Here is a 20,624-nt window from a genome sequence, read left to right as displayed (position 1 = left end):
TTTAGAGAAGACAAAAATCATAAAAACCAATAAAATTAAGCATAAATGAGAATTTATGTATTTCCTTACTACCATTCATCAATTAACTTCAATAGCATTAAAAAGCCATTTCAATTAAGCTTCTCAAGCTTGAGAGGGGTTGAGAAGAGAGAAACATTGAGAAATTATGGAAAAAGATCAAAATTCACACTTTACCTTACAAATTGTTTGATTCTTTGATCACGGTAGAGGCCCCCAGCCAATCAATTGGTTTGGTGTGTTGATGGAGCCACCAATGGAGATTGAAGAAGGAGGGAAGCTCCAATTTCTTCAATTTGGAGAGAATTTTAGAGAATAGTAAAAATTATCATTATTTCAGCATAATTGTGGCATAGTATAATTCTCCTCAGGTTCTATTTATAGGAGAGAGAGGCTCTAACCAAGACCAACTGATTTCTAGAATTTTCTGGATTCAGTTTGGTTGAATTTGGACTAGATTTGGACTAGTTTGGTTCCTTTTTGATTCGGCTTTGATCCAAGAGAGAGGAGAGATTCAGTTTGGTTGAATTTGGACTAGATTTGGACTAGTTTGGTTCCTTTTTGATTCGGCTTTGATCCAAGAGAGAGGAGAGATAAAAATATCACATTATTTTTTAGTTTAAAACTTATTCAAGCATGTGAAGTAGGCGCCTCCTTGAAGGGACTCCCCTTCCTTACACGTGTCAAAATGGAATCATTATACCCAAAATATCTCATTTTTTTAGTAATACTCATAGTTTTTTACTAATAATAACCCTTGTACATAGTCAACTCTTCATCTTATGTGGGCATTTACTCATTTTTGGTTATTTTCTTTTATAAATTGGATTTATCTCCTCCCCACACATGGATTGATCCTATTGGCCCATAGGAACCTTAATTTAAAATCAGGCCTCTTGAATAGATTATACTTGATTTCTAATGCACCTTCTGAAAATCTTTTTGAACTTCTGTTTCAAGGAAACTTATTTTAATAAGATGAGAAATTTTGCTATCGAAAAATATTCAAAATCTGAATAATCTCTCTCTAGAATATTTTCTCTCTCTAGGCCAAAACAGGCAGAAACAAGATCTTTTATATTTCTGAAGAGGGATTTGATTACAGAGGGAGATACTGGACATCCTGAGAGGCTGGGGAGGAATCTTACAGCTTTCCCATCAGCTTCGTGCTGGTAGTCTTGAATGAAGGCTTCTAATGTGCCTTCGTGGAGTTCTTGACAACGTGTTTCCTTGAAATTGTCCTCAAAATCCATAGCACTCTTTCAACATTGCTCAAAGGAGGTATTTCCCAAGGCATACAATGAGTTATGTAAGGGCACATCATCAAGACCCTCTAAAAATATCCCTAATAACCTTTAGTCATAGAACTTGTCTCTTGCACTACAATGTGAGTGGAGATATCTAACTCTAATGATGGTTTCTCCCTCCTTCTGCCTTACGTTATGTAGCTGTTCAACTGGGCTCCATCTGGTACCTTGATGTGAATAACCAACCTTGAAATCGTAAGGAGAAACGTAAGCAAGCAAAAAAGGGCTCCATCTGGTACCTTGATGTGAATAACCATCCTTGAAATCGTAAGGAGAAATGTAAGCAAGCAGAAGTTAAAAGTGAAAGGGGGCACCGATCTCAGGGGAGGGATACCCGATCTATTAATTATGTGAGAATATATGGATATGTATGGATGCAAGCATACAAGCATCCGTACATATCCAATCTATTAATGTGATAATATATGAATATGTATGGATGCAAGAATGTGAGAATTTAATACAATGCAAGAATGTATGGATGCAAGCATGCAAGCATCCGTACATATCCAATCTATTAATGTGATAATATATGAATATGTATGGATGCAAGAATGTGAGCATTTATTACAATGCATGATTAGACTTTTTAATCATAACCTTGTACCACGCATGTGGCACATTCTCATGTACGGCTCGGACATATGGCAGTAAGAAGGATCTATACAAGCATGCTAGACAGATACATAGGTGCATTCATATTGGACATGTTTTGTGCATGCATGCCTCTAGGCTATATATATATATATATATAGACTTCTCTCTTTGTTTTGCACTCATACGAATACAATAGGTACATTTTTTAAATCCTGATTGTATGTTTTTTCTTGTTTTTTTTTGCGTTCACCACACCATAGCGCGAGGGGGGCACCCCCTCCCCATAAGAGAAGGTTGACATTATGGTGAGTTGGGCCTGACCAACTCCCCACCACAACGCGAGGAGGCACGTCCACCCCCATGTTTGGTGCCCCTTCACATGCATTGTGGGGTGAGTTAGGCATCGTTTGTGTTATCTTTTGCAGCAGTAAGGCTTATTCTTTCTTGCTACTTTTGTTTCAGATGGAGAAGTGTGGGAAGAGAAAAGAAACCGGTGCAGACATGCTCTCATCATTCCTTGGTAGACTACACCCTCAGAGCAAGGAGTCCGACATTGCAAAAATGTTCAACTGTGTTTTTCCACTTAGTGACATTATTGTGTTGGGGCATATGAGAAAATTGTTGAGAAAGAGAAGGAATTTGAAAATATTACTTCATCAAGAGAAGTGATTATTGATTCTGTGAAGTGTGTACATATTAGGGATTTCAAAATATTAGACTTTCATGGTTTTAGTCAGAAGGTTAATAGGGGTCTTCTCAAGGTGCCAGAGACTTTTAAGAGATGGTGGATAGGATTTGCCCAATCCCCATTGGTGCAAAGAGATGGTGGATAGGATTTGCCCAATCCCCATTGGTGCAAGTGTCAGAAGGTTAATAGGGATCAGAAGGTTAATAGGGGTCTTCTCAAGGTGCCAGAGACTTTTAATAGGGGTCAGAAGGTTAATAGGGGTCAGAAGGTTAATAGGGGTCTTCTCAAGGTGCCAGAGACTTTTAAGAGATGGTGGATAGGGGTCTTCTCAAGGTTAATAGGGGTCTTCTCAAGGTGCCAGAGACTTTTAAGAGATGGTGGATAGGATTTGCCCAATCCCCATTGGTGCAAGTGTCAACTTGTCATGCTTGAATACGATCTGTTGTGCTTCCTACATGCTATGCTAGATTGTGATAAAGATGCTGATGGATGAGGTTGAGAAAGAACCGGTTGAGGTGGCAAAAGATGAAGATGAACCTGTTGAAGTAGAGGAAGAAATTGATGAGGCCAAGGAGAAAAGGGAGAGACCAATGTTTGATATTGACCAGCTCGGGTGTGAAACTTTGCCAGTTCTCAAAAAGAGTTAATGTGTTTGTCACCAAGGAAGTGGATGTTGTCTTCACTCCAACTCTTCCATAGATTCTTATAGGAGGCTACCATCATGTTTTGGTATCTAATCTTCAATAACGTTTTGATATTAGGGAAGACAATTTTCTTGGGATCATTGCCCAAAATCTTGAGTAAGAGGCATATTTTGTTTCTGATGAAGAGGAGGATAAATATATATCCCTTGATCTCCATAGCAATGATCAATTTCATTTGGCCTCAAATGCATTATCAATGATAAGTTTTAGGATGTTGCATATGAGGAAATGGGTCTCGCCATGGAAATTTTTTTTCAAAAAATTCAAGAGAGACTCAACATTTCAAACATGGGAAGGAATTTGGAGTAAGGAGGGTCCTCCAGGGGAAAAGGAATGGAAACCAACATCAACCTCTATCACAATAATCACTACTAGTGATGAAAACCAGAAGGCGAGTCATCATCCCTATCCCTAGTGCACAATTTTTATATATATCCTTTCAAGGTGACTCTAAACTCTTTGAAGTCCTTTTTTTATAGTTGTTTGTCTTTGAGGATGATTTTCTCTATTGGGGTAAAGGTAATCGTACTACCGATGGGTTTGGAAAGGACCTGCACTTGCTGAGAATATAAAGTGGTTCAAGTATCCATAGGTTGTTATTTTCCATAAGAAGTTCTCTCCAAAGGCAATGCAACTTTTTATTTGTTTGCAATCAAGACCTTGTCAAGATATCTTGGGGGCTGGTCAATTAGGTGGAATAGTGACAAAGTAATGTTATTGGAGAGGCAAACAACTTTGCGAGTCTTTGGCCAAGGACCAGCCACCCAGGCCCTAAGGAGTTTGTACTTCTTATCATATGCAGTGTATGCACTATCGATTGGTGTGAAGGATCCCAGGGTGCTAATGGATTATGGAAGGCACGAGTTGCTTAGAACTGGAAGGCAAATGTTTTATCCAAGGAAGTAACTTGAGGGCAATGCAGATGATCAACCTTATTTGAAAAGGATTAAGCTTGACAATGATGATGCTACAATGGAACACAATAGTCTTTAAACTTTTGAAAGTTAATGTTAATCCTTGCATTGTAATACATTCTTAATACAATTTTCCATATTTTTGGCAACTTTTGTAAATCCTTTTGCAAATTGTACTGTTGTCTTGTTGTCTTGGATGTTTCATTGGTATATCGATAAATCTTTACACTAGCCTCAAATTTTGGTGTTACGTTAGTGAACCAAAGCTTGTTTGAAATGAAGTCTAAATAGAAACTGTAATTTGTATTCAAAGAGGTGCAATTACAATCATTCCACTATCTCATAGATATGTGGCTCTTTACAATCATGGCATAGCTCCAACCTTTCTACCATCTAACTTAAAGTAGAAATTTTGAGGGGGATCATTACACATCATTTGAATCTCTTGTCTAAGGAAAATTAATGGCCACTGGCTCTCTATGTTGATGATGATTGGGTCATGACCTTGCCAATGAATTACTACATCTATGATAGAAGAATGCTCTCCATTGAAAGATCCCTGCCCCCTCCGCGCAAGGAAATCGAGGGTGCTAGCAGCGAAAGTAGCACTTCTTGCGTAGGGTAGAGACTCTCACTCGCGGGCCTTGCCCACGGATATCCGGACAAGAGACTAATCCCTCGATTCTTCCAAAACCAAACCCGAAAATACTTCCCTTGCCCAGAAAGCACGAGAAATTTCTCCAGGGTATTTTTATTCTAATGTAGTTACCAAGAGCCTTAACTAACCAAACTGATCCGACCAAACCCGTAAGTCACATGATCAGATCAAGGAAAATAATTGCACTTGGATCATAGAGACCAACGCTTTTTTCCTCATCGAGAGCACAACCATTGATTCTTTTCCATAGAGCAAAGACTATCCAGGATTTACTTCATCTATCGTAACATAACAGAATTGAGTCTCATTTTAGAGATCCATCAGTCCAACCTAACCCCATCCAGTCCCATGGGTTAGCCAACCGCCCAACCACTGTAGTGATAGGATCCATTTAGGAATTTGGTTATGTTTTAACCTGCGTGCCAGGGAAAAGATTTCCCAGGCCCCCTAGCCAGCACTTCAAGCAAACTTCAAGATAGTCACACCACTTACACACCCGATATGAAATTGCCTACTTCACAGATTCAATTGTCTTTTAAACAATCTTTTAATGAAACCATAGTATTATTGATCATAATCCTCCAAAATATCCAAGTTGAATTCTAATTTTCAATCATTCTTTCATCAATGTATCTATGGCATCATTGGCAACTAGAATGCTCACCACACCTATTCACTCAGGGGCCTTTTCAATAGATCCTAGCTCATAGTACCTGGAAATATATTCACTTATAAAAATCCAGATGGACTCTCCATTGAAGATCAGCAAGATCAACCACCAATAGATCCATATAAAAGAGCCATGGACTCATCCGTTGAGGACTAGCAAGGACAATCAACCAGATCCATGCCCGAGTTCAGAAAACAACTCTAACTCCTTGTTCCATTTTCTTCCTCGAAGCACGTGTGGGTATCCTCAACCCAGAGCCCACCCTCACCTAGGCCGCTTCCTTGGTCCCTCATCCACCGTACTGTGGTAGAAGCTCACCATTTAAATCGAATCGAGGCTGGTCAAGACCTCGGTCAACCTTGCTACGTAAGACATCCTCCATTGACTCTCTGTTAGTTGTTGCAACTTTATCACTCAGGTCTCCACCATGACCTCATTGACAAGATGGTCAAAATACTTCCCCAGCATTCTTGACATAAAACAGTCATTTAAAAATAGGTCATAAATATAATTTCTAATGAACTCTCATCTTTCCACATTGTTCCACATCATTTCTTATTATTCCACATTCTTCTACATCAGTTTACATTGCTTAATCCACATCCAATCATATGTATTCCCATCGTCCTTCATCCATTCTCATCTAGTCACATCATATTACATCTCATCACATCCATCCATTCTCATCTAGTCACATCATATTACATCTCATCACATCTATCCTCATCACATCTCATCCATTCACATCTACCCATATCCATATCACATCACATCACATCCATTCACATTACATCTCATCCATTCACATCTATCCCCCGATTCACATCACATCACATTACATCCATTTCACATCACATCTCATCCATTCACATCTATCTCGATTCACATCACATCTCATTCATTCACATCTATCCCGATTCACATCACATCCATTCACATCACATCTCATCCATTCACATCTATCCATATCCATATCACATCACATCACATCCATTCACATTGCATCTCATCCATTCACATCTATCTCGATTCACATCACATCACATCACATCACATCCATTCACATCACATCTCATCTATTTATATCACATCACATTCACATCCATTCACATCTATTTACATCACATCACATGTAATCCATCCACATCTCATTGCATCCATTCACATCCATCTCATTCATTACATCCACATCACACAACATACATCCCATCCACATACATCCCATCCACATTACATCACGTCCACATCTCATTCTCATCCATTTACATCACATCACTTCCTTTCACATATCATCATATCTCAATCTCATCTCATCACATTCACATCCACATTCATTTACATCACATCACATCCCATCCACATCTTTTCACATCCACATCCACATCTTTTCACATCCATTTACATTACATCACATCACATCCCATCCACATCTTTTCACATCCACATCCACATCCATTTACATCACATCACATCCCATCCACATCTCATCACATCCACAAACACTTTGCGGACAAAATAGGTAATATTTTCTGAAAACGAGAAATATTTGGTATCTTTCAAAGATTCCATAAAAAAAGTTCAGTTTTTTACTTCTTTTTAAAAAGTGGTCTACGCATGCATACAACACTGCCAAAAAACAATAATATTTTGGGCACTTTACATGTTTCTTACAAAAATTGACATGAAAAAAAAGACTTTGTTTTGCTTACTTTTTGAGATTATAATTAAAAATCTAATAATAAGTTTTTAAAAAACATGCCAAAATAGAGACAATGTTTATTATTTCCATCTTCAATCCATTAAAAAAATGATACAACTGTAAAAGAAGCTATTTTCTAAACATATAGCTTATGGCATAGGTATGGTTCCTCATAATCATTGCTACACCATCACTAGTCGATGTGCCTTTCCCTGAGAAGGTAGACGAGGCATCCTCTTCTTCACTATCCACCACAAATACAATTTTCTTCTTCTATATGTACACTTGAAGCTTAGACTCCTTGGGTCATCTGCCATGTTAGCATGATTGAGGATGTGCTACAGAGTGCAACTATAAAAAACTATTTGTATAATTATATTACAAAAGCGTTATCTTGATACAATTATTATCTTAATTGTAAAACCCTATTTTGGCTCTCGAGGAGAGTAGTATTAAAATCCATTTTGAAGCTCTTGAGTATCACAATTTCTTAATTGATAATATATACTTTTTTAAAAAGAGTTTGTTACGTACATATGAATTTTAAAATATCATGAATAAGCTATTTAAAAGTTGTCTAATTTTGAAAAATAATTCCACACTCATTTTTAAAGAAGATGTGTCCTTGATGTGACAAAAAAGGGTTAAATGGTAATTTTAGTTATTAAATGAGTTTAGAAAGTATGAAAAATATCTCTTTATGAAACAAAAGTTTATACTTTTCAAAATACTTTTTTGTAAAATATCAAGTAGGGACTTAGGGTTCGAATCCTACTGGTTTACTACACATAGTAAGGATGTTTTAGCTATAACATTTGCGGCGGCCAACTTAATGTTGAGTAAGAACTTCTCAACTAAGAGTTGATGTTTTCCATCAACTTGATACAAAACATCAACTTTTACGAAAGTTTGATATTTTGCGTTAAGTTGATGTAAAACATTAACTTTCTATGCAAAAGAGCAACTTTTTTACAATACTTGATGTTTTGTATCAACATTATACAAAACATCAATTTCCCACAAAACTTGATGTTTTATATCAACTTTGATGCAAAACATGAAGTTCTATGGAAAAATTGATGTTTTGCATAAAATCGATGTAAAATATCAACTTTTTCATAAACCTTGATGTTTTGCATCAACTCATGCAAAACATCGAGTTGTGTGGAAAAGTTGATGTTAACATCAACATTTCCACACAACTCGATGTTTTGCATCGAGTTGATGCAAAACATCAACTTTTCCACCACACAACTCAATGTTTTGCATCAAAGTTGATACAAAACATTAACTTTTCCACACAACCCGATGTTTTGCATCAAATTTGATGCAAAACATCAACTCTACCACAAAACTTGATGTTTACCATTCATCCCCCAAAAATCAACTCAACTAATATTTTCCAGGATACCTAATCTAATAGGTTATCTTTGTCTTCCTTACAACATCAACTCTACCACAAAACTTGATGTTTACCATTCATCCCCCAAAAATCAACTCAACTAATATTTTCCAGGATACCTAATCTAATAGGTTATCTTTGTCTTCCTTAGATGTGCAAACATTCCAAATGGTATAAACCAGCTTAAGTGTACATCCTTTGAACCAGTGGACAGTTTCATAGCACCACGAATGTCTATTACTATTTTGATCTTGCATTCTTCAATGTTCTCTTTTGGGAAAAGCCAATTTTGGGCTACTGGACAATGAAATGTAGTCTAATTTACCAACATTTTTATTTCCCTCCGATAGGACATACAAAGAATCATAAAAATATATATTTTGAGCAGGTAGATGGCTTGTGTGAACCACTCTAGTTAACACCATTTTTCAAGTGTGGTTATGCTTCTTGTAATCTACCATTTTGTAACCATGGTAAGTGCTTATTGATAAAAAGATATATGGGATGACCGCGCTTACAGCTTGTGTAATGCCAGTCATAGAGTGAGCTAGATGTACATAGAGCTAGGAAGCCAATTTTAGGCCTCCTATTGTAAATGGGTAGCCCGCCATTGTAAAAAGTGAGCTCATGTATATAAATGATTTTATGGAATATGAAAAAGGACAATCCCATTTGTCTCATTTGAGTCTTGCTCTCTCTCTCTCTCTCTCTCTCTCTCTCTCTCTCTCTCTCTCGATATTATGGTTGCATGCTTGTGTTTGAGAATACTTGCTTTCTTGATTGTTGTGTATGCAGGGAGTGGATGGTGTTAGTCTAGCTTCTCTTCTCCTCTCCCTTCTTTTGCCTTTCTCTCAAGATCCCTCTTGCATGCACATTGGCATTGAGTGGAGGTAGAGCTCTCCATAGCTCCCTTATAGTTTGCTCATTACCTAGCTTGTGGATCTCCACTTGGGTGAGTGACACAAGTGAGCCCCTAGTGGCCTCACATAGCAGAGTTAACCCTCATTAGGGTTGGCTAAATGCAAGTCTCCGAATAGACCCTTGCATGGTTTCATTCTCTTCTTCTCTCCCTTTCTTGTGAAAGGTAGTATGTTTTAGTTAACATCTTTAGTGCCATTGCCAGGGATAAGCATTTAGCTTAGGGTACTTCACACATTTCACTTGCTGGAGCATTCACATTTCTCGGTTGGAGTGTAAATCCATCGGTTATTGCATGTTGTATGTGTTTGTTACTTGTTTGCTCGGGGAGTGGGGGGGTCACTCATAAATATGTAAGCGTAGCACGCGGGTTCAACAGAAGGGATTTAAAATCCCTTTTTTACACATTTTTTACATTTAGAAGGGTACCATTTAAAGGGGGTATTCACAGATTAAATAGAAAAAGGATATCTTTTATTCATGAAAAATTCACAAGCGAAGGGATTTTTCAAATAGGCCTTAAACACACGTGATACAGAGGGTCTACTTATAGCGAACCCCCCGAGCTTGTTTGTTGATTTTGTTTTCTCTTAACATGGAGAAATGGAGATTAATGGACCATTGGAGCATCGAGTTCTTCATCGGATGCGCGAGACACAAGTAGGTTCTTGATTTTTGCTCTTGAGATTCATGCAATTTTTGAATTTTGTTCAACATTTGTTTAGTTTTGCACAAATAGCTTAATCTTCTAATTAATCTTAATTAATTAGATTTTCTTAGGCATTCTAGGCACCATTAGGTAGCTAGGGACTAGCTCTAGCCTCCTACAAAAACAAAAACTAAAAAAAATATCTGGAAAGCACCTGAATCAGCAAAAATATGAGGAGGAGAGTAGGTGGAATTTCCACTCTGGAAGGGTTTTTGAGAAGCGTACAGTTGTACCCTTCTTAGTGCCACGGTCATGGCAACACTTTGCCACATCCGTTCCTTTTCCCAGAGAAAATCTTTTGATATCTCCAGCATTAAATTTTGTATATGGCATTTAAAAAGGAATAATCTGCATTAATTGAGCATAAAGAGCATTAAACAAGGGGTACATCTGCACTATAAGGGAATCTCAATAGGTAGCTATCAGCACCTGCACCATTAAAAATCTCTCTTAACTACAAGCATACAATTGTACCATTTAAATCGTATACCCATACCATTTGGAGCATATAATCATTCCTTCCCTAAAGCTATGCTTGTTCCATCTTCCCTGCTGCCACAGCAAGCGTACGCCTGTGTCAACTTAGCCACGCCCATACCATATGCTCTGGTACACCTATGGAAACTTTTCTATGCCCGTACCTTCTAGAGTGTACGCCCATTCCTTCATTTTTCACAAGCACACGTCCGTTCCTTCCTCTAGCCACGTCTGTGTCTTTCGAGAAGCGTATACCCATGCCATCTTTGCCACACCCATTCCTTATGAAATGCATGCTCATTTTCTCATCATCAGAGCATAAGCTCGTACCATCTTCAAAGCGTAAAGCCATACCATTCCTTTAAAAAAATAAAAAAATCACACACAGTAAAACAGACAGTCCACAAGGGGGTCTAGCATTGCTATTCTACACAGCATCAACGCTCAGGAAAATTGGTGCAAAACAACCCTCTATTCGATGACATAAACTCTCTTGATGCTCCCTCCCTCATAAGGTCAGACCTATCAGTTCAGAATATCTTAGAGCCAAATGGTGCGAGTCTTTGACAACACCAGTAAGAGTGAAGGACATCCCAACACAGGACGAGTTACTCCTGACCTAGAGACAGGAAGACTAGAGGCTCAGTAGTGCGCATGGACAGACCACCTGTCTTGGAGAGCAAGACTATACCTCCACTACCCATTCACAAAAGAAGCCTTGCTTTGAGGCTTTGAAATTTTATCTTGGGAAACGCACAATCAGCAAAACGACTCACATCCCAGGGAGAGAGGTATGGAAAACCAACTGGAAAGAGAACCCATGCTACCTCTAGTCTTTTAGATTATTTATAAGTAGTTAAAAACTACTTTAATTGATTCCAAATGAGAAAGAGATAATCCTATCAATTTGGAAAAAGAAGAAAAATGGAAATAGCTTAATCTAGTAGAATAATCATAATTAAGTTTATGATTATGGTTAAAATTATGATTTAAATTCATAGTTTAGATTTAAGTTAAATAATAGATCTTCTATTATATTTGCATTACAATTTTTTATTCTTTTAACAAAAAAATTAAAAATTATCAGTAATAGCAGCGAAGCTATGGTAAAATTTTCAGAAAATAATACATCTTATTTTTATGCATAATGCTAAAAAAGGACTTCCTACCATATTCTAGGATTGGACATCCTATGCAAAAAGAATGATTTTCATCATATTCATGTGAAATAAATTTTTAGTATTTATGCATAAATATTTAATTAAAAGAAAAGAGAAATTTTATATAAATTTATTTTATGCATAAGAAATTTTTAAATGATAAAAGAGAAATTCCCATGACATTTGGAATTCAATCATTTAAATACAAAAAGAGAAATTTTTGACATATTTGAAATAATGAATATTTTATTTAAATTTAAAAAAATAGAAATTTTAGATAAATTTATTTTATGTATAAGAATTTTTAAATGATAAAAGAGAAATTTCCATGACATTTGGAATTCAATCATTTAAATGCAAAAAGAGGGATTTTAAGTATATTAAAAAAATGGATATTTTTATTTAATTTAAAAGAAGAATTTTTATGATATTTTAAGTAGATAAAGGTTTAAATTAAATTTTGGTGGACAAAATAAGAATTTTCACCATAATTCCACCTAGAAACTTAGGGTTGATAATTAAATGGGTAGAAAGAATATTCTTATATATTTTAGGTGGATAAATCACCAAATTGATATTTATTCAAAATTAGATTAATGGAAGAAGAATATTTTTATAAATACCCGATATTCTCATATAGAACCAATTCTTAATCTATTATGGAATGAAATTCATAAAGTTGGAATTTTCCTTATGGTTAGAAGTTCGCTAGATGTTTATCTAAAGAAAATCCTTGGAATCAAAGTTAGAAGTAAACCGAATAATTTTGGTAGACCATGACTGTGAGAATGGTGGCTAGTAAATTACTTGCCCACTTCTTGAATTTGAATCAAGCAAAAACCTCGTGTGGCGAAGAGCAATTCCAATTCTTGACACAAAGAATAGACTACCGTTGAATTAGCATAGTTTTTCCTTAACCGAAATCACCACAAGAATCTAGTTGAAAATTCAGTCAAATGATGGGTAGATTACCCTAATGAGAGATCAATGATTCTCATTAAGAAAATCTAGATTAAGGAAAAAGGGTTTTGTGGAACTAATCTCAAACCGAGAATTCTACTTGCATAGAGCCTCTATTTTCTTTTAAAGGATTGTTTTACGCCAGAATGCTGGAGGAAGCATTTGGTATGTGTTTAACTAAGGAGAGACTCATTGCAATAGCTGGCGACAAGGAGTCGTCGAGGGACGTCGCTCACGGCAAAGCATGCCAAGGTCTTAACCAGCCTCGGTATGGTTAAAATGGTGAGCTTCCGGTACGATGGGCGAGGGCCAATGAAGCGGTCCCTGAGTGAAGTGCTAGGACACCTAAGTAGGATCCTAGAGGGTTCTGACTAGGTGATACACGGGCTCCCATGCGTATGTCGAGGAAGATATGGATGTGAACCGAAAGAATGACTTTTGTGAATGGAATTTCGATATTGGATCTTGTTGGTTGATCAGCTCTGGTCTTCAACCGAGAGTCCATATGATATATTTTGTAAAACAATGGACTCAATATTTTGGAGGATTATGATCAGTAATACTATGATTTTCTTAAAAGATTGTTTTAAGACAGCCAAATCTGTTAAAATGGCAATTTCATATTGGGTGTGTAAGTGGTATGACTACCTTGACTTTTGCTTGAAACGCCAGCTAGGGGGCCTAGGAACTCTTTTCCTTGGTACCCAGGCAAAACATAACCAAATTTTTATAAAGAAATCCCACCAATATAGTGGTTGGGCAGTTGACTGACCCATGGCTGGATCAGGGATTCCTGCGATACAAATAGTTACGATTAAGCTACGTTAGTTAGATTAAGTCCTAGAAATACCCTTGTTCTATGGGAAGGAATCGGCTGTGCGCTGAATGGGTAAGTCCTATGCTTATGATTAAGGCTTATGCATAATCCTATGCTTAAGGCTTATGCATAATCCTATGCTTAAGGCTTAAGGCTGGATCGGGGATTCCTGCGATACAAATAGTTACGATTAAGCTACGTTAGTTAGATTAAGTCCTAGAAATACCCTTGTTCTATGGGAAGGAATCGGCTGTGCGCTGAATGGGTAAGCCCTATGCTTATGATTAAGGCTTATGCATAATCCTATGCTTAAGGCTTATGCTTTATCCTTACGCCCTATGCATAAGGCTTATGCTTTATCCATAAGCCCTATGCTTATGGTTAAGGCTTATGCATAAGCCTATGCTTAAGGCTTATGCCTAAGCCCTAAGCCCTATGCATAAGGCTTATGCAGAAGACTATGCTTAAGATCTATGCATAACTTCTTAAGCCCTATGCATAAGGCTTAAGTCTTATGCATAAGCTTATACATATGCCTTATACATAAGCCTATACATATACCTTATACATAAGCCTAATGTGTAGTGCTATGCATGCATGAAGTTTAAATATGTAGCTAATAACTTTTTCTCATGCTATGTTTTGTAGGTCTTGCATTGTTATTCTCTCCTTCAGCTTGACATTGTTGAGGTGAGCTCTCTTATTGATGCGACCTCACGTTTATTCCACCCTTGGGTGTGCCAGGTTTAGGGTTTAGGCTTATGTATAAAGATATGGGGCATTATCGTAGGCAATACTAGAATGCTAGAGTTACGTCAAGTTAGGAGTGGTTATCTATGAGTAGGTGGTTATAGTGGATGGGGAGCCCTAGATCTTTTCACTATCCTTCTCTTGGAAAAGAGAAGTTTCCTTTGTCTTTAATAAATGTGGCCCAAGTATTTGGAAAGTCTTCAGAAGCTATCATCCAAAATAGGCATTGTCCACCCTGCTTGTCTAAATAGTATTGTTGAAGCTCTCAATAATGTTCTAATATCACATGTTGTCTCTTTTGTTTAAGCTTTAAGCATTCCTTTGTTAGAACATTCTTGTGTTGTTTCCTTTTTTGTTCTGTAGCTCTTGCACTAATTGTCTCTTTCGACTTCACATAAGAGCGATAAGCTCTCTTTCGACTTCACATAAGAGCGGTAAGCTCTCTTGTTCTTTCGATTGCTTACAACATGTATTTTCTTTAATACACCCTTGCGTGCTGGGTTTTGATTTAGCTTAGGTTTACCTCTATGTATAGGCTCTTGCCAAGATTTATGCATAAAGATTCTATGCGTAGGCTCTATGCATAGGCTTTAGGCATATGGCTTAATGCATATGATTTATGCATAAGGTTCTATGGGTAGAGATTTATGCATAAGGATCTATGTGTATACTTTATGCATAAGGCTCTATGCGTAGGCTTTATGCATAAGGCTCTATGCATAGAGCTTTATGCATAAGGGTTATGAAAGCTCTATGAATACGGCTCTATACATAGCATGCTTTATGCATAAGGCTCTATGAATAGGCTCTATGAATAAAGCTCTATGCATATAAGGATTTATGCATAAGACTCTATGCATAGGCTCTATGCATAGAGCTTTATACATAAGTCTCTAGGCTTAAGGCTTTATGAATAAGGCCTTTATGTTTTATGCTTCAAGAAATTGACTCTTATGCATTTATTTGGGTTGGGTTGTATGTATAGGCAATGTCGATCGACCCATCTCGCAGGACCCAAATGTCGCAAATCTACTATCTATTAGCAATGAACGATATGGGCAGCAAGCTTGGAACAACTTACACAGACACAGGTATGGTTCCAACAAACCTTTTCACATACACAAAGTTAACCCTTTATGCATTCTATAAGTCTTATCCTTTAATATTATCTGTAGGCGGGCTTACCATCAGGCCAGTTTAACACCATGGGGGCAATCTAACCCACTTGGCCAATCAGGGCAGACCATGCCTTTGATAGGTGTAGGTCCGAGTTGTGTGGGTTTGAGTGGTGGAGGCCCATCATGGTATGGTTATGATGAGCCTACACCACCTACCTCGAATAGACCCACCCCTACTCCCTCACATCCGTATTCACCACCATCATGACGTAGTAGGGAGTCTTGGGGGATAGTAGATGTGCTAGCGGGGAGGGAGTAGGTTGCTTTTGTTTTGGCTAAAGCAACACTAGGTCTCTCGATGTGTCTCTGCACTCTTCATCTTCTCATTTTGAGCCACCCCTAGGACACCAATTCTACCATTTTATCCACACACCCTACCATACAATGTGGATGTCGATGGTTCCCTCATGATATGGATGCACAAGGGAAGCAAGTCATGAACCACATGCATGTACCTTCGGAAAGTCAAAAGAACAAGACAAGCTTTCAAAGAAATATGTCATTGATGTGCTTAAGTCAAAGTTTCGTATTCCATATGCGGTCCTTTGCTTCTCAGAGGAGTGAATGAAGAGAAGAATAAAGTTTTTTCTCTCCAATACAAGAGAAAACATCAAGAGAGTGACAAAGAATAATTCAGAAAAGCCCAACATTTGTACGCATGAGACATGGAGGCACGCACGCAGCTTCATGAGAAAGCACGTAGCTTCATGAGAAAGCACCCACATTCTTTTCAACAACAAGTGGCGACGTGCTTCCCGACTACAGAAGCGAGGGGCTTCACACTTCGGCTCGAGAGGAAAGTCCTCCTTCATTGCTCGTTTCGTAAGTACCTATTTTATTAATCATTTTCTTCCCCTCTTTTATTTTGTTTTGTATTATATTATTTTCTTTAACTAATTGTATATTTTCTTAATTATTTTTTATAGAAGGAGGTTATTGGTCGTGACCCAACAAAAGAGGAGTATGACTATGGCTATAAAGCCCCCCGTCCGCAATTATGGGCGTGGATGCATACGCAAGGTGTACACTTGGACGAGTCCATTTTGGGGACTCAAGCAAACGAGGTAAGTAGTGAAATATTCCTTCTCTTATCTATATCTAATTGTATTTTATTATATTATACTTACCTTGCGTTGACGGCATATATGTAGAATGAACTCGCCGGCGGGGGGGGGGGGGGGGGTGGAGGGGAGGTGGGGAGGGGGGGGAGGGGGGAGGGGGGAGGGGGAGGTGGGGGGGTGTCGCTCATAAATATGTAACCATAGCACATGGGTTCAACACAAGGGATTTTTAAAATACTTATTTTACACATTTTTTACATACAGAAGGGTACCATTTAAAGGGGGTATTCATAGATTGAATAGGAAAAGGGTGTGTTTTATTCATGAAAAATTCACAGATAAGGGCTTTTTTAAATAGACCTTGAATGCATGTAATATAGAAGGTTTACATATAGTGAACCCTAGAGAGGATGAAGGGGAAGAGGAAGAGGAAGAGGAAGAGGAAGATCCAGATTACGAGCATGAAGCAGTAGAAGCAAGTGAAGAGGAGGAAGAAGATGACGATGATGAGCACTCATAATCCGATGAGAATTTTTTATTAGCCACCTCTTCATTGATATATTTTTTGTATATATGGCCAAAGGCCCGATAATTCATGAAATATAATAAATTTTGGGCTCACTTGCATTCTCTTAATCTATGTATTTTTCATGTTTATATTTGTATCGTAAAATTGTGACTCTATTTTAATTCAAAAAAGAGCTAGGGCAGACTGGGGAGTCCTATGCGTAGATTCCCTCTAGTCTGCCCCATCTTTTTTTTATTATGTAGTACTTTCGCTGGTGAATAGCAAAAATAGTAGTGAAATATCGCTTCTCAACAGAAAGCGCTATTTTGCTCAGCAACGCTATTTCGTTGCTATTTTGTTGCTTAGCACTAGCAGTAAGCCCATTGTGCAACGAAAATAGTAGCTTTTTTAGCAACAAAAATAGCCCGACATCTCCCTACCCTTTTAGTTATAAAAGTGCTGCTATTTTTGCTGCTACACCCTCATTCTGTTGTAGTGAGTTTTTATTTCTGAAAAACTATTAATACAAGTAGTTAAGCATTTAAGAGAGCATACAAGCATACAAGAAAGCAAGCAAGCATACAAGAGAAGAAAGCATATAAGAGAACAAGAAATATATTAAAGGGTAAGTCTCAAACCCTAGAAATTAGTGCACTTTCAAAAAACAAAAGCTTAAAGAAAACAAAGAAGATAAGGATATGGTATATACCTTGATATGTCTTGCTTGTGATGCTTATGGAGATAGGGCCTTTCTTCCTTGTGAATGGAAAGGAGGGTTTATGGGGTGAAGGGTTTAGGGTTGTGAAGGTGAAGGGTTTGTTTAGAGAAGAGGGCTTTTGAAGGTGGGATGGGAGAAGAGGAGAAGGGCTTGTGAAGGTGGGAAGGGAGAAGAGGAAAAGGGTTTATGAGTCTTGTGAAGGGAGAAGAGGAAAAGCGATTGTGAAGGTCAGGGAGGGCTTGTTAAGGGAGAAGGGTTTTTGAATGGCAAGGAAGGAATTGTGAAGGGCTTGTGAAGGGAAAGGGAGGAGAAGAGATTAGGTAGCCTTTGCCATAGCCCATCACCACCACAAGGAGTAGTAAACTCAAGAATACGAAAGCACACGGTGCATCATGCGGAAGGGAGGTATCCATTTTTTCCCCCAGTATGCGGCTATCAACACGACTATGGATGAAAGTTTAGCCACCTCTAATAGCTGCATACTAGGAAAAAATCTAGAGAGCTATTCTTGGCAGATTCCAAAGAGCTTATTTTCTGTTTGATGAACTGGAATGGAGTGTTCATACACTTGTATTCCCTATGTTTCTTTTTTAGGTGCCCACCATGCATAGACGATCGTAACACCTTCTTTTTTCCCGCCGAGGCACATGCAAAGTCAGCATGAGTGGCTTACGACATGAGAGATGCAAGGAAGTAGTCTTGCATTTACAACAAATCACCATAAAACATGTGCAAGATTACGTCCGATTCGAAGATGTAAAAAATCCGGATATCACAAGTTCTTATATTGCACATGATTTAGATATTCATAAGGTAGTCCATGTTTTTTAGGATGAGGACGAGGAGGATACACGTCATAGAATGATTTAGTCTATGCCTCATTACTTTGTGTTTAGTGGACAACTACGTAAAGGATTTAGAGACCTCCATGATTCAATTGGGGTGAGCCCGCATGCTTGACATGAGGAAGAAATGCCTCCATCAATGGCACATGAAGTCGATGAAGATTTGGGTATAGAGGAGATGATGGATGACTTCTTTGAGAAAGAAGGAGAGGAGGAGTCCGAAGCCACAATTGATGAAGATCAATTACGACAAGCTGCTTGCACTCCACTATACAAGGGGTGTACATACTCCACCCTTCATGTGACCTTGGAGTTACTAAACTTGCAAACCTATGGTTGGAGCAATGCTAGTGTTACAAGCCTCTTTCGGTAAGTCCTTAGCGTTTGTGGTTAGCAATTCACAATTTTGACATACTATACCTTTTATAAATAATATTTAAAATTATCTCAAACCCTTTGTAGGCTTATGAAGAAGATGCTTCCTTTGCACAACAAGATGCCAACATAAGGGCATATGTTAGGAGAGTATTAACTACACTTGGCATGGATCATGTATATGTAATTGATTGTGTATTATTTCAGGGTGCTCATAAAGATGTAATTCAATGTCTAAAATATTGAGTCTCATTACCGAAGTTAATCACGTCGTACTTTTATTTGAACAATAAGAAGATTACGCAAGGGCTTGTTTCGCTGCACACCAATTAGTATCTAAAGATAAATGATATTAGAGAAGCCGAAACAACACATTGTTAGTGATGGTGGCTTTTAAGGGTCAAGAGTTGGGAAAACTTGATATGAAAACTATTTTTAAAATTTTGTGAATGCACTCACCTTCATCCCTTGGTGTTGGGTGAAACCTTTGTCATCAACCTAGCTAGACCTAAATTCTTTATTATGATCAACTAAACTTTAATGAGATCCAAGAAAGTCCTTTGATAGGTACACGGTCTCCAAATGGACCGCTTTCCTCCCTCCATTTTTGGATCTCTCACAACAAAAGATCAACCATCTCATACGGCTACACTTGCTAGGGCTCCATTCATGCATGAGCCAGGCATGCGTGTCCCCACTGGAGATCACTACTACAAAAACTTAGTTTTATAAAGGATATTTTTTGATAGTTTTAGAGGATGGGTACATTTATTGATCATGGCCCAAGGTACAACTGACGTACATTGCAAGAAGGAGATTGCAAGAAGGAGATGCACTCAATTAAGATGGAGTACAAGACTTCATTAGCAAAGTAGAAATGATTATTTCTTGTTGATTTTGATTAGGGAAACCATATTCACTTATATACCATGACCTCTTTTCATACTATACTTATTGTTATCCATGACCATGATCCCAAGGCTTTAGCCCATAGTCCCAATTATTTAGGCATTATTTACAAGACCCATAGTCTCTACATTACAAACCATCCCCAATCAAAAAGGTTTCGTCCTCGAAACCATATGATAAGCTGAAAATGATCATAATGAAACCTATATGAGTGTAGGCATCATAAGAGCTCCATGTGGCATCAATGACATCCAAGAATTTGCACATTCTGAATGATGTCAAATCTGTCCCAAAACTGCACATTGAGTAAAGTACCACTCTAGGCTCCAAAATCGCCACAAATTGGCACCAAAACAACCCATCAATAGGGCACCAAAGTCGCATGTGACTACCATGAGATGTCTTAGCCATGTCATATGCCCATAATGCCTTCAGTGAGGTCTTTGAAATGGTGTATATAAGAAAATTCCAGTAAGCATTCACCCCTTTGTTTGCATCCAAAGATCTCATGTTATGCACCCATGAACTCTTCATGTCCTTCCAACACTACAACATAAACCCTCTATAGGGATGCTTGTTTTT

The sequence above is a fragment of the Cibotium barometz genome, chromosome 64 (assembly GCF_041138505.1).
Source record: "Cibotium barometz isolate CiBa-2024 chromosome 64, ASM4113850v1, whole genome shotgun sequence".
NCBI classification, from domain to species: domain Eukaryota; kingdom Viridiplantae; phylum Streptophyta; class Polypodiopsida; order Cyatheales; family Cibotiaceae; genus Cibotium; species Cibotium barometz.
Note: the sequence above shows the minus strand (reverse complement) of the source record.